Here is a 12,568-nt window from a genome sequence, read left to right on the forward strand (position 1 = left end):
AACTATTTGTTTCAGTTTCCGGCCATGACTCCATTTTAGAGCTATACGCTGAAGTCGCTTTTTACGCGGTTTACGCGACTATTTTTACGCAAATTTCGAAATTTACGCGGTTTGTTTACGCGAATTTCGGAATTTACGCGTTTTTGATTTACGCGGGACGTATTCTTCGCATAAAAAGCGGCTTGAGTGTATTATGCAATATAAGAGCTTAAAGAACTAATACAAAGATTAAACATCTTCGTAAACACTGGCCAATGGAATGTATCTGCAGTTTTCTGAATTCTGAACAGATATTTATATTTCCAGGATCGTAATATTCGGGCTCAACTAGGGAATAATTACGAAAGAAAATTTATTTGGTCTATTTTCGGAAATTCCATTGTTCGAATTTCAATTTCTGTTTCGTGGTAGAAGCGTTAGCTCAACTTGTAATCTCATTTTTCGAGTTCTTCAGGCTGTAGAGCCAATTGATTTTATAAAACAATTTAACTCATATCCTACAAATTATTTTTTTGATCCCCAATTTTTCAAGCCAATTTCCAAGGAAGGGGGGGGGGGGGTGACATAAACTTTAAAAATAATTTGCAATGGCCTAATAGTGTGTCCTCTTTTGCTGTGTGCCTTTTCTTATGAACAACTCCTCTGTCATTTAGTTATTGTTATTTAGTTATCTTCAAATCGGTCATCCGTAGCCACCGTGAAATTGCCATTAACTAAACTATAACATTACTAAACTATTTGAATCAATTGTAAATAAAAAAAAATCAGCAGGTAAAACATTCTTTGAATTACAGGCCAGTAACACGGTCGTTATGCTGGATCAACTCTTCTGGAATTTATATCTTTTTCTCTGAATGCAATGTACAATGGTAACCACGTAGAAGCTAGTTACATGAACTTTGGTAAGGCATATGGCAGAATAGACTGCCACACTTAACCTTCTGTCTGTACAAAGAAATACTTATGTTGTCTGTAAATTGGGGTCAATTTGACCCCAAAATTCAAACTGCTATATCTCAGCGAAAAATAGGCGGATTTCCGAATTAACAAATGTTTTAGGATGGTAATTTAATGGACTAAATGATAAAGTTATGAATTGCAACCTGACGGGGGACCTTTTACAAGGAGGGGTTATAGTAAAGATAAATCGGAAAAATCGAATTTTTACAGATTTGTAACGTTTATATCACAAAATCCTTGCCACCTAGAACAAGCTTCGAGCTTTCTTCTACAAAAATATATGCTAACTCGAGATCTTCAAAGTTACTTGTGGCATTTGACAGGATTTGCTCGCTAGGTGGCGTTTATATGGAAAAATCGATCTGTTTTGGTCGAAAATATTTTAGGTTCTACTAGTGTAAATCGTTCTCGTAAAAGTTGATTATATAGACAAGATACGAAGTGAACATAGCCCGGTGGTAGATAAAACCTTGGTAAACGGTTCAGGATTCATCCACTAGGTGGTATAAGTGTACCATTTTATAAAACGCAGTTAAACTAGTTGATGACATGCAAGTTTCTTGTCTTCGGCAAGATTGGTCAGGCCATTCTGTGATAGACAGTTGGCGCTAGTGTACTTTTTGTTTTGATTTATTTATTGTGTATGAACATATTGTTTTGACAAGAGGTTGTCGTCTTCGACATTAATTCGTAAAATAAAACATTCGCAATACTATATAGCCAAGTGATGTACCGATTCAGTCAGGATATAAATGTAAGTATAAACTAGGATATAAATGAAAGTAAAAACTAGTTAGATTAAACTTCTCGCTCGGTGGTAATCTGCAATTGATGTAGGAAGCGGCACAATATGTGTCGATAACCCAACCAAACGCGTCGCATTCTTAATAAGTGGATTTTGCAGTCTCCTTTTGTCCAGCGCCTCTATGGTTCAAAGGTACAAGTACCAGCGAACCACATGCCCTGGCGGGTGTTGTGGGTTCGAATCCGGTTATAATCTCAGATTATAGCTTGGTTCGACCCATGCACCTTCCAGCATTGGACAAAAGGTAGGAGTCAAAATGACTACTTGTTAAGCGTAGCTACCAATACCCCCCCCCCCTTCCTTTCTGCTCTTCCCCTCCTTTACCAAAAAAATTTTCATTTCTTTCCCCTACTGTCCTTTCATCAATTGTAGAACCATCGTTTCAAAAAATATTAATATATATGTATGACCTCATTTCAAGGTCAAGACTAAAAAACTTCAGATTAGTCTATTACGAGATTTACTACTTATTTCTGAAGAATGCTCTAACTTTTCGGACTTTGCCCTTTATGAGGTATTGTATAGCGTTCACGGAAACGCACCTCCGCAGACCACATTTTTTATATTTTCAACGGAGTTAACTTCTCTACCATTCTTCTTGAGATACCTTTTGATTATAGCCCAGTACGTTTCAATGGGCCGCAGTTCCGGACAGTTTGACGGGTTTTAACATTTTTGAACAAAATTTACTTTTTTAGCAATGTGGTGAGCAGATGTCAGTGTCGGCCGAAATAATGTTCTGTGGTTTCAGTAGTTAGATAGGTAGAAGTCGTATTTTATTGCACTCCTGCCTCTAGTCCTCGTCGTTGATCGTGCCCGTTGTGAGATACGGAGAACTTTCTAATCCACATGAGCAGATTGCTTGCCATACCAAAACCGTCTTTCCAAACTTTTCTACTCTGATGTAGGTATCATACGTCATCAGGAACACTTGTACAGTGTTAAAAAATTGCGATCCCGGAAGTGTACTATCAAAACGCATCGATCGGAATTTTCCGGGAAAAGGTGACCTTTTTTTCAAGAAAATTTTCTGTGCAGAAGTCATTTTGATTTGATTCTTGATGTTTAGCGCAGTTGTGATGCTTATGCTCAATGCTTTGGGAATATCATGAACCGAATACGTAACATTTGGTGTTACTACTTTAAGCTCCTTTTTCCGGACTACTGGTCCCTTCCAGCGTTGGGATTTCGGCAAATAAGTTTCTCCATACTTCTTAACGATTGTTAACGGTTTAACGCAGACATTGAAAATTGCACGATTTTCGCTAATTCGTGCAACAATAGCTTCTCGGAGCACCATTTGTGCAGAATTAAACTGAGTGTCGACATGCTAATCTGATCCATGCTCTTGAAATTTGTACTTATTTTGACATTTATCATTTGTCTTATTTGACTTTGACATTTGACAATATGAGCATTTGCTATACACACTGAAATAGTTTTCATAATTTTTCGTTAAGAATTAACCTTAAACCACAAGTGTCCAGTTTATAAAATTAACATTCCTTACTTATAGTGAAGGAACCAAAGGGAAAGTCACTGAGAACATTGTGATACGCAACCATCTAGGGAACAATGTCTTACACTGTTCAGCTCGTTGATAACAGTTGCGGTACATTCATTGCACAACTTGTTGCACCCAAGTGACACATCCAAACTCTAAAATTTTAGAATCCGGCAGCTCTGCCAATTTTTGACATTGTCGAACTGACCACGCGATCGGCACCTTGCCGGCACAATAAGTACGCAATGAACAAAATTGGCACGAATAAGGGGCATAGAGTGTTCCAAGCGACGTACCCTTGGATGGAACGAACAAGGTCAACAAAGCTCAAGCCTAATTTTTCCTGGAATCCCAACATCTCAACACATGATGTTGCCAAGAAGGTTGGCATTTGGCAAATTTGGTTGGCAAAGCTACGTCCAAACTATCAATATCAGTGTAAAGCCAATATTACATGCGAATAAGGTTTAATACATCCCAAACCGCGATGAACGCAAACAAACTATTGTCAATAAAGCCCACACTATAAATCTGCATACAGAGATGTTACCCAGATGCAGCTGCTGTGTGATGGATAACAAAACTTACATCAAAGCTGACTTCTAACAAATCCCAGCCAATAAAATAACATCTTTAAGCCTGGTATCGACCTGAAAAGAAATGGGCAAAAAGATATGCCAAGAAATGCTAAAGAAAAGATTTTCCGTTTGCGATTTCTTTACCAGTATGCACTTCACAAGAAATATTGTTTCATTTTCAGATGGCGCAGTTTTACATGCAAGTGAATTGAAATGTCACTTTTCCGTACGGAATAATATCCGGCGCAATTTTTACCACAAGAAAAAATGACAGATAATTGCTTGCCTGGCAGTTGTCAAAATTTCTTCGGTAAATAGTAAGATTTTTTCTTGAGCTGTTTTCTTTTCAGCTGGATACTAGGCTTTAAAGCCGAGATTTTAATTCCATCAATAATTGTCGATGCCTGACTCGATAAATCTGCACTAATAAACAATAATGGCTTCAAACTTGAAGAGGACTCTGAACAATCTTAATCCGCAGCAGTTGAAAAAACTCGTGGAGAGTATACCTAAACTTTTATCAAATGGTACATTTGTACAAAGTACAAAGTACAAATAAATACTAGGTATATTATATTCATAAACGAAACACCTCAATCAAGTCAGAATGTTGCGAATTTAATACACAATTTGACCATGTACTTACAAAATTTTAAAAATAAAGAGGATTACAAAAAAATGGTACTGAAAGAAGGACGGTTTGTATTAAAATGCCTTTAAATAAATGTTTCAAGTACTGAGAACCAATTTTTTACCATTCAATGCGTCCTGCGTTGATCAAGAAATAATCTGGCCATCTTAAATGAGACATTTTAAATGGCAAATATTTCAGGAAAACTAAAGTCACTAAAATAAAGAGACAAAAAAAACAAAAAAGACAAGATAGGATTATGACAAAAAAAATAAAACATTGCTTTTTCGTGAAAAGTTTGGAATTTACGATCACAGTAACCTTGGCATACTGTTGTTAATTTCAAAACAGTTGGTACGGCTCCCAAAATCTTTCACAGTGACCTCTCTGCAGTAAGTGGCAGCTATCGTTCCGCTGAGGCGGTAAAGGTTGCGAGCCCCAGAAATCACTGGCGACACAGAGGGTCGAAAATTTATGTAGGAGCTAAAACGGCCGCAACGACGGTGGCGGTGGCGGCGACGGTGGTCCACTCAAAACCCCGCACAGGCGTGCCTCGTACTAGTACTAGTCACTCGTGTGCCGAGGGAATAACTCACTGTTATAAACAGCCAATAAAACGACCATCAGATGGTTGGAAGGGCTTTGCGAGGGAAGGTAGGTATTATTTGTGGCCATCCAAGCCTGACACGGTGCAGCGTCCGTTGGCGTTCGTCCTCCGTAGCTTTTCGACCAGATAGTTTAGCTAGTCGCCTTTGGCGAGAGGAATCCATCCGCACAAAGTGGCGACTTTTTTCAATCAAAAACAATCCAAAATCCTAACGCTATTTTTGATGCGTCATCTCCTGAATATGGCGTAGGAATGGAAGGAGCAATAAAAATAACTACAGCTCCAAGTGTTTCCTCGAAACGGTCAGCCAACGATGAAAATAAAAATAAAATCTAAGGAGCATTTCGGAGCACACTGACTCCGGTTTCGGTTCACGTTCAGCTCGGTAGCGTTGCTTGGAGAAGGAATGACTTGCTTCATGCCGTAATTTGTTAGAAGGAGCATTTCACAGGGCAATACACTTGGAGTTTTCCTTGAGTACTATTGCTTCAATTAACGTGTTGCACCTCAATGTTTACCAGTTTGAAGTTGAAGACTTAGAACATCAACCGACTGGTGCTCGCTGCTCTTGGTTCCGCGGAGGACGGAGGCCTGTCGTAACGTTATTCGCGGGCCCATGAAGAACGATGCGAGCGTTTTTTTTTCGGGTAGCTTTCTTTCTTTCGAGTCGAAATTCAAACAGAAACAACAAGGAGAGGAAGGCAGATGCCTTTCGATTCGACAGAATAGGAAGAAAATAGACACGTGTGGAAAGGTGAACGATCTCGGCAGGAGAAATGATTCACGGGCATAATACATACGATGCTTTCCGGGTTCTCGACCACACAGCAAGTGTTTGTTTCGATTCCATTGCCTACCTACGCTCAGCGGTTAGTTCTGCGGCGTGCGAATTTTTCCGCCCGGAGCAGTTCCGGAGTTCAATCGATCTTGGGCGTAAATATGGGCTTGGAAATAATTAATTAGTTGAACATTACTGCATGTTGTCAACTTCAAAACACCTTTCTGAAAGTGTTTTGTTAAGGAAACCGCCTATTTGCAAATAAAACTGAGTAGATTAGAGTTGAGTCATCTCAGTGCAAGCGAATCAATTTCCCCAACAGAAGCAACTGTGACTTGATTTCGCTTGTTGTTGGGCAAACAGGACTGCTTGACAGCCAAACTTTATCCATATCGTTAACGACAATCTCCTATTTGTAAATGGATTTTAAATTATAGCTAGCGCCTGATACTGGTTCTGTCGGTTGAGCTAATCGCGCACAGGTGGTGGCTGACTGATACGACCATAACTTTTCGCTAAACTACCGGTCAAGTAAGGATCGCGCTGGCTGGTTACATACTTTCGCAGGTGGGAAGGTTTTACAGCGCTTCTACCTGCTCGAACCCTGTACGGTACGAAATACTGGAAAATTAGGAATTCGTAACCTCGCCGCGATATTTGCCGACAGGTCTCTAATTAGAGAACATTTTTCCGTCGTTAGCTCTATTCCTGATGGCACGACAGCCCGGACTAGATAGAGGGTTAACATTCCACTGTTATTAGCCAAAAATGCCAAAGGGCTTTCTTGGCTGTGCCACTATGCCATTATAAAGTCGACAACAAATGGACAAACAACGCACCCTTTTTGGGATTCTAATAGGATAGGCAGGTTTCTCCATGGCGCAGGGCACGGAAACGGCAAATGTAAGTCATAATCGTACCGGTTACATCATTCGTTCCTAGCACACTTTGCAGGGTATTATTACAGGTGTGTTTTCACCTGAGACCCCTCACCGATTCCGTTTCCATATGCTACCCAAGGCAGGTATCACGCGCAGTTAAAAACCCCTTTTATCGGTTTTTAGCTAGTTTAAAAGTTTACTGGAAATCTATACAGTGTGGTGTGCTTGCGATCGGACCTGCCATGTAATAAGGGAAGTCCATTTATCATCCCGTTCGACTAGTTCAAGCTGGAAAAAGGAATATAGATTAGAAATCCAGTCCTACCACGACTATCCCGGCATCCAGTCAAGCAAACGAAATTACAGAGATGACCTTATTTAAGTTCAAATACCCTTTCTGACTTCCCTGATTTCCTTCCCAGGCTGCCTGTGCTGTACGACGGAGTTCATCAAAGATTGGATTGGTGATGGTAAAAGCTACTAACACACGTGCAGCTCGAGCTCGCTATATTTTCCTGGACTTAGGCGAGCGCGTCTCAACCGTGGCCCCTAAGCAAGTACCCCATCGAACATGTGCTTAATCTATGAAGAAATTTTGAAGAAGGCACACTCACTCTGCCATTACTTTCAAACGGGAACTGGAGAGAAAGGAAACTATTGCCTGTCTGCCTGCCTGCTTGCCTGCCTTGGAACGTCAGACTGCGTGTAGAAGAGCGTTGAAGATAGAAACAAATCATAGCGTGCCGTGTGATTGTGCAACAATCGGCTTGATAGTGTGGTGGTGCGATTCAACATAAGTCTGCCTCCCAGCCCAGCAGCCAGAGCGCACAGTCAGTGCAGCCAAGGAACGGGGAGTCAAAGCATAAGGCATAAGTCAACTTTTCTATGCGCTCTCTTGTAACGCGGAGCCGTGGGAAGTGACCGGGGGAGCAGACAGAGCACGGTGTGCCCGCGGGGGGAAAACATTACATTCGTGGGAAGGATCGAGCCGAGTAGAAGCCAACTTGGAATTGAATAGGAGGAAGCAATCTAAACTACCACTAGCTAGTAGCGCGTCGTCGTCACACGTACTTACAGCTACAAAACAGACGACAGCATAAAAGTTTCAAGTATGCTGTTGACGTGCGGTTTCTCACTTGTTGCGACGCGAACGCGACGGCCAGCGCCGGCCGGGGAAAGTCTCACTCCAGTGCAGTGGCGATCGGGCAAAGTCCTCGGATTTTTATGCTGATTTGTTGCTTTTCAATTCATGGGAACATATGGTTGAGCCGCAAGGAGCTGCTGCAGCTAATGAGACTGTTCGAGCTGTTGGCGTATGAAATTATAATTTTTGCACCCATCGTTATGACTTTGTATGCAAATTTGCATCTCAGTCGATATTTTCCGATTTGGAGCCAAATTGGCTAAAATTGCCAATATTGTTTCGATGTTCAATGTTTAACGCGAATTGACCAGACCCCTAGGTGGCGAGGTGCACGACCCATTTTAATTTTTTTTTCGAAGATGTAGGGCAGAAATACCAAGTACATAGACATAGTTTCTTCGGCAAAGTTATGGAAAATTTGAAGGTAAAAAACATTGCTAAAGAAATGAGATTTATATTCCTATCGAGTGCAGAGCTATAGAGCATTTTCCTTTTCTTTAAAAATCAATTTTTTATACTTAGCTTATGTTGGTTGCATTTTACAGGAATATATGGTTGTAGGCGATTATTGAAGGATTCAAAATACACGTTTTTGCAGAAGATTGCAAATCGCTAGGACCTTTCCTTACAAAGTTATCATTTTTGGTTCGTAAAATTAAGGAAAAATAAAACTTAAATAAGCGATAACTTTGTAAGGAAAGGTCCTAGAGATTTTCAACCTTCTGCAAAAACATGTGTTTTGAGTAATATTTTTTGAAACGGTAATTCTACAATTGATGAAGGGACGGTAGAGGAATGTAATGAAAACTTTTTGGAATGGAGGAGTGAGAGCGGAAAGGTGAGGTGGGTTATTGGTAGCTACGCTTAACAAGTAGTCGTTATGACTCCTACCGTTTGTCCAATGCTGGAAGATGCATGGGTCGAACCAAGCTATAATCTGAAATTATAACCGGATTCGAACCCGCAACACCCGCCAGGGCATGTGACTCTCTGGTAAACATGTATCTTTGAACCACAGAGGCGCTGGACACGAGGTTGGTCTATGTGTTCTGAGTCTTTTAATAATCGCCTAGAACATATACTCTTGTAAAATGCAATAACTTAGCCGAAGAAACCATGTGTCTATCTAAGAGCAAAGCCTAGCTGCTATATTCCGTTATCGAAACTTGACCTTCTGTTTTTATACGACAGACTTCGCAGCCAGCTGTTACAATGCAGGACGATTGCAGGGCCAGTTGCTACGATCCTATTGACTCTAACAGCCTCTCCCAGTCAAGATTAGAACATACGACGGATGGCTTATTAGGCCAGCGTCTTACCTCGAAGCCACCTGGGAGGCATGTGTCTATCTACGGACACTAAAAAAATGGACGTGTATCGAGCCTTTAGCGAACGCGAAACAAATAAAACGAATGCTTGCCGTACTCTCATTTGGGTGGTTAGGGACAAGCAAAACCCATATAAGTTTATTGTACACGACTTAAGCTTTAAGATGAGGCGCTGATTTCATAAATTCCGCTTGCCCCATTTTACCCAATGGGCTCGTGAAGCTATGGAAATTTAAAGCTTGAATATGCGATAACTCAGCAAGTAAAGGCCCAAGAGATTTGCGGTCTTCTGCAAAAACGTCTAGCGGGAAGTCATCTATGGCCGGACACTAAGATTTCTCAAAAACAAAGATTGATAAAAATATTCGGAAAGCATGGCACAATAGTAAATTGCAAAATTTCATGGTATTCCAATTATGATGTCTTTGTTTCAGAAAGTGAACAAATGAGAACTGTGGAACGGTTCAACCATTAAAACAGAGGGAATCGAGCAAATTTCAAAAAAGTGCAGTTGCAAATGTTTTTAATAAATAAAAGATGCGGTATTTCTGAACGTTGGCTTGATAAAGTTATTTGTTTCAAACAGTTTAAATTTGATATGAAAATATAAGATTTTTAAGAAAAAATTTAATTTTTTGAAACTGTGTCGTGTCCTCTAAGGCCGGACACTAACCTGTCCTCTATGACCGGGCAGTAAAGTAATCAGCAAAATATACTTACTTCATCTAGAATTGCTATATCTTTGATTCCTATGTAAAATAAAACTAGTTAAGCAATGCAAAACGTAGAAAAAATCAGAAAAGATCAGAAGGTTTAAGGGCACAAAATTTTCTCAGCTTTCGAACTCGTAGCATCCGTGTTTGACAAATTTTTAGAATTTTATTTACTATAATTTAAATCTCCATAGAACAGTTTTGTTGTATTTTTCATTTTTCGTAGGATTTATATAATGCAGGAAGCTTATATGATTCACACAAGTTTATTATGTAAAATAGAAAAGGATGGCATCATAATTACAGCTAACAAGTGTATAGGTATGCGTAAATTATTACAGTGGTGCATTTTGCCCCGATTGGGCATTTTATCCACAGTTTCCCTAAGTTATTTGAACACCTACTTTAAGTGGATACGCAAAAACTCACGCAATCTTCATAGGTGTTCTTGTACTCAGTAATAAACGATTCTATAAATCCAAATGAACACAGAAAAAATCATCATTATTTCTTTCTAAAAAAGAACTCGAGTGGTAAATCAGCTTTTTATGTGCATCTGATAAGCGAAAAAAGGGAACGGAAAGGAAATGTTGGGTGCCTTTATGGGGCTGCAATAAATGTACTCTGACGACCTTGTCGTTAAATTAACGATTATGAAGCGCAGAAAATATGCTAATAATATTCATTTTCATTGTAAGCTATTTTTATGTGATCGGAACACTATCGAAAATAAGTAATAAAAATAAGTACATGTATTAGCTTTTATGTTTCATAACTATTCATGAAAGAATAATACTTGCTACTAGCGATACTGCTCTCTTGGAGAAAGTATTATTAAATAAACAAAACGAAAGTAGCAGAAAGAGTAGGAAGTGCTGTAATCAGTATAAATAACCCGATGACTAAAAAGCGAAGAGCTATCATTGGCTGTTTTTATTTCATCATATATAGTACGACCACCTGGATAGTCCCGAGGTACGACGCTGGTCTAACAAGCCAGTCGTCGTATGTTCGCGCATCGCGTGATCAAGCGTCCTGGAAAATGTCCCACATTGCACATTGGACACTATTCAAAAGAGACAGAGCAAATGATAAAATAGAAAATATCGCGGAGTGCCCACCCCTTCCTGTTTGTCACCGAGAAGTATTCCGTTTTGCTCATTTTCCCCTATTTTCAACAATATTTACTCTTATTGGACTTACTTTACTTTTTACTTTTTCCGTGACAATCCTCTTATCGAATCCATGCCGAATTAAGGAGCTGTCTCCACAATACTCGGTCTTGGGCTGCCGTTCTCCAGTCGCCCCTAACACCCGCCGCTCTAGCATCCACGCTAACAGTGCTCATCCAACGGGTACGGGGTCTGCCTCAAAGTCGTCGGCCTCTGTCGGGTTCTCTGCTAAATATTGTTTTCGCTGGTCTCTCATCCGGCAGCCTTGCTACGTGGCCAGCCATTTGTAGTCTGCCGTGTTTTAATCGCTTCACATCCTTCTTATTGGACCACACCTAGCAATACTTTGAAGAAACAACACTTAAAATCCTGGTTATTTTATGTAAATAATTTCGTAGAATTGAATAGGGTTTATCCAATTGAGTTTGGACCACGTTAATTTTTTTGGTCGAGTTCCCGTTACCAAACCGAACATACCATTAGCCGACAGAAAACAAGGAAGCTCTGATTCTGCATATCGTTCAGATATTCGACAATTTCAACAATATTCAACAAATCTTTCAAACAAGTAAAATTCCCTGACATTTGTAAGCAATCGTTTATGACTCATTCCAGCGTTACGGGACACAATTAGCACCCATTGTTACCGCAGGAATCGCTTCCTGTTTCACCAATTTTTTTTCCTGTTTCACCAATTTTTTTGGTAAATATCTTGTAAAATATTTGTTTAAAGAGTACTTTATTTTCCACTAGAATGCCAGAGATTTGATGAAACAGGAACCGATCTGCATAGTAGGGATACTATCCCGTAACGCTGGAATGGGTCTTATGTTTCCGGTTTATAAATCTGGCGACCATCATGATGTTAGGAATTAACGCGGGATCAACAGTCTTCCTGCGGCATCTAAATTGTTTGAAGTGATTGTAAGTTGTGTGATACTATCCCGCACAAAGAATTACATTTCAACTGTTCAACACGGTTTCATGCCTGGTCGACCCGTTTGTACTAATTTACTTGAGTTTACTACGACGTGTATTGCGCAAATAAAAGACAAAACACAAGTAGATGTCATCTATACTGATCTGAAAGCGGCTTTTGATAGAATTGACCACGGGATACTTTTACTGAAACTGTCTCGTCTCGACGTTTTCCAACAAATGATTGAATGGCTAAACTCATACCTCAGCGGTAGAGTATTACGTGTGAAACTCGGATCCAGTATTTCCTCGATGTTTTTCAATAAACCTGGAGTGCCTCAAGGCAGCAACGTGGGGCCTTTGCCTTTTCTACTGTTCAACGATTGGAATCCGGCAGCAAACTATACGCTGCGATTAGTGATGTACTACCGTCGATTACAACGTTTACTGAATTTATTTGCCGATTGGTGTAGACAGAACTGGCTCATTGTGAGCATACCAAAATGTGAAGTTATTAGTTTCCACCGCATCAAAAACCCTATCTGCTTT

This window comes from Sabethes cyaneus, chromosome 3 (genome assembly GCF_943734655.1).
Source record: "Sabethes cyaneus chromosome 3, idSabCyanKW18_F2, whole genome shotgun sequence".
In the NCBI taxonomy this organism is placed as follows: Eukaryota; Metazoa; Arthropoda; class Insecta; order Diptera; family Culicidae; genus Sabethes; species Sabethes cyaneus.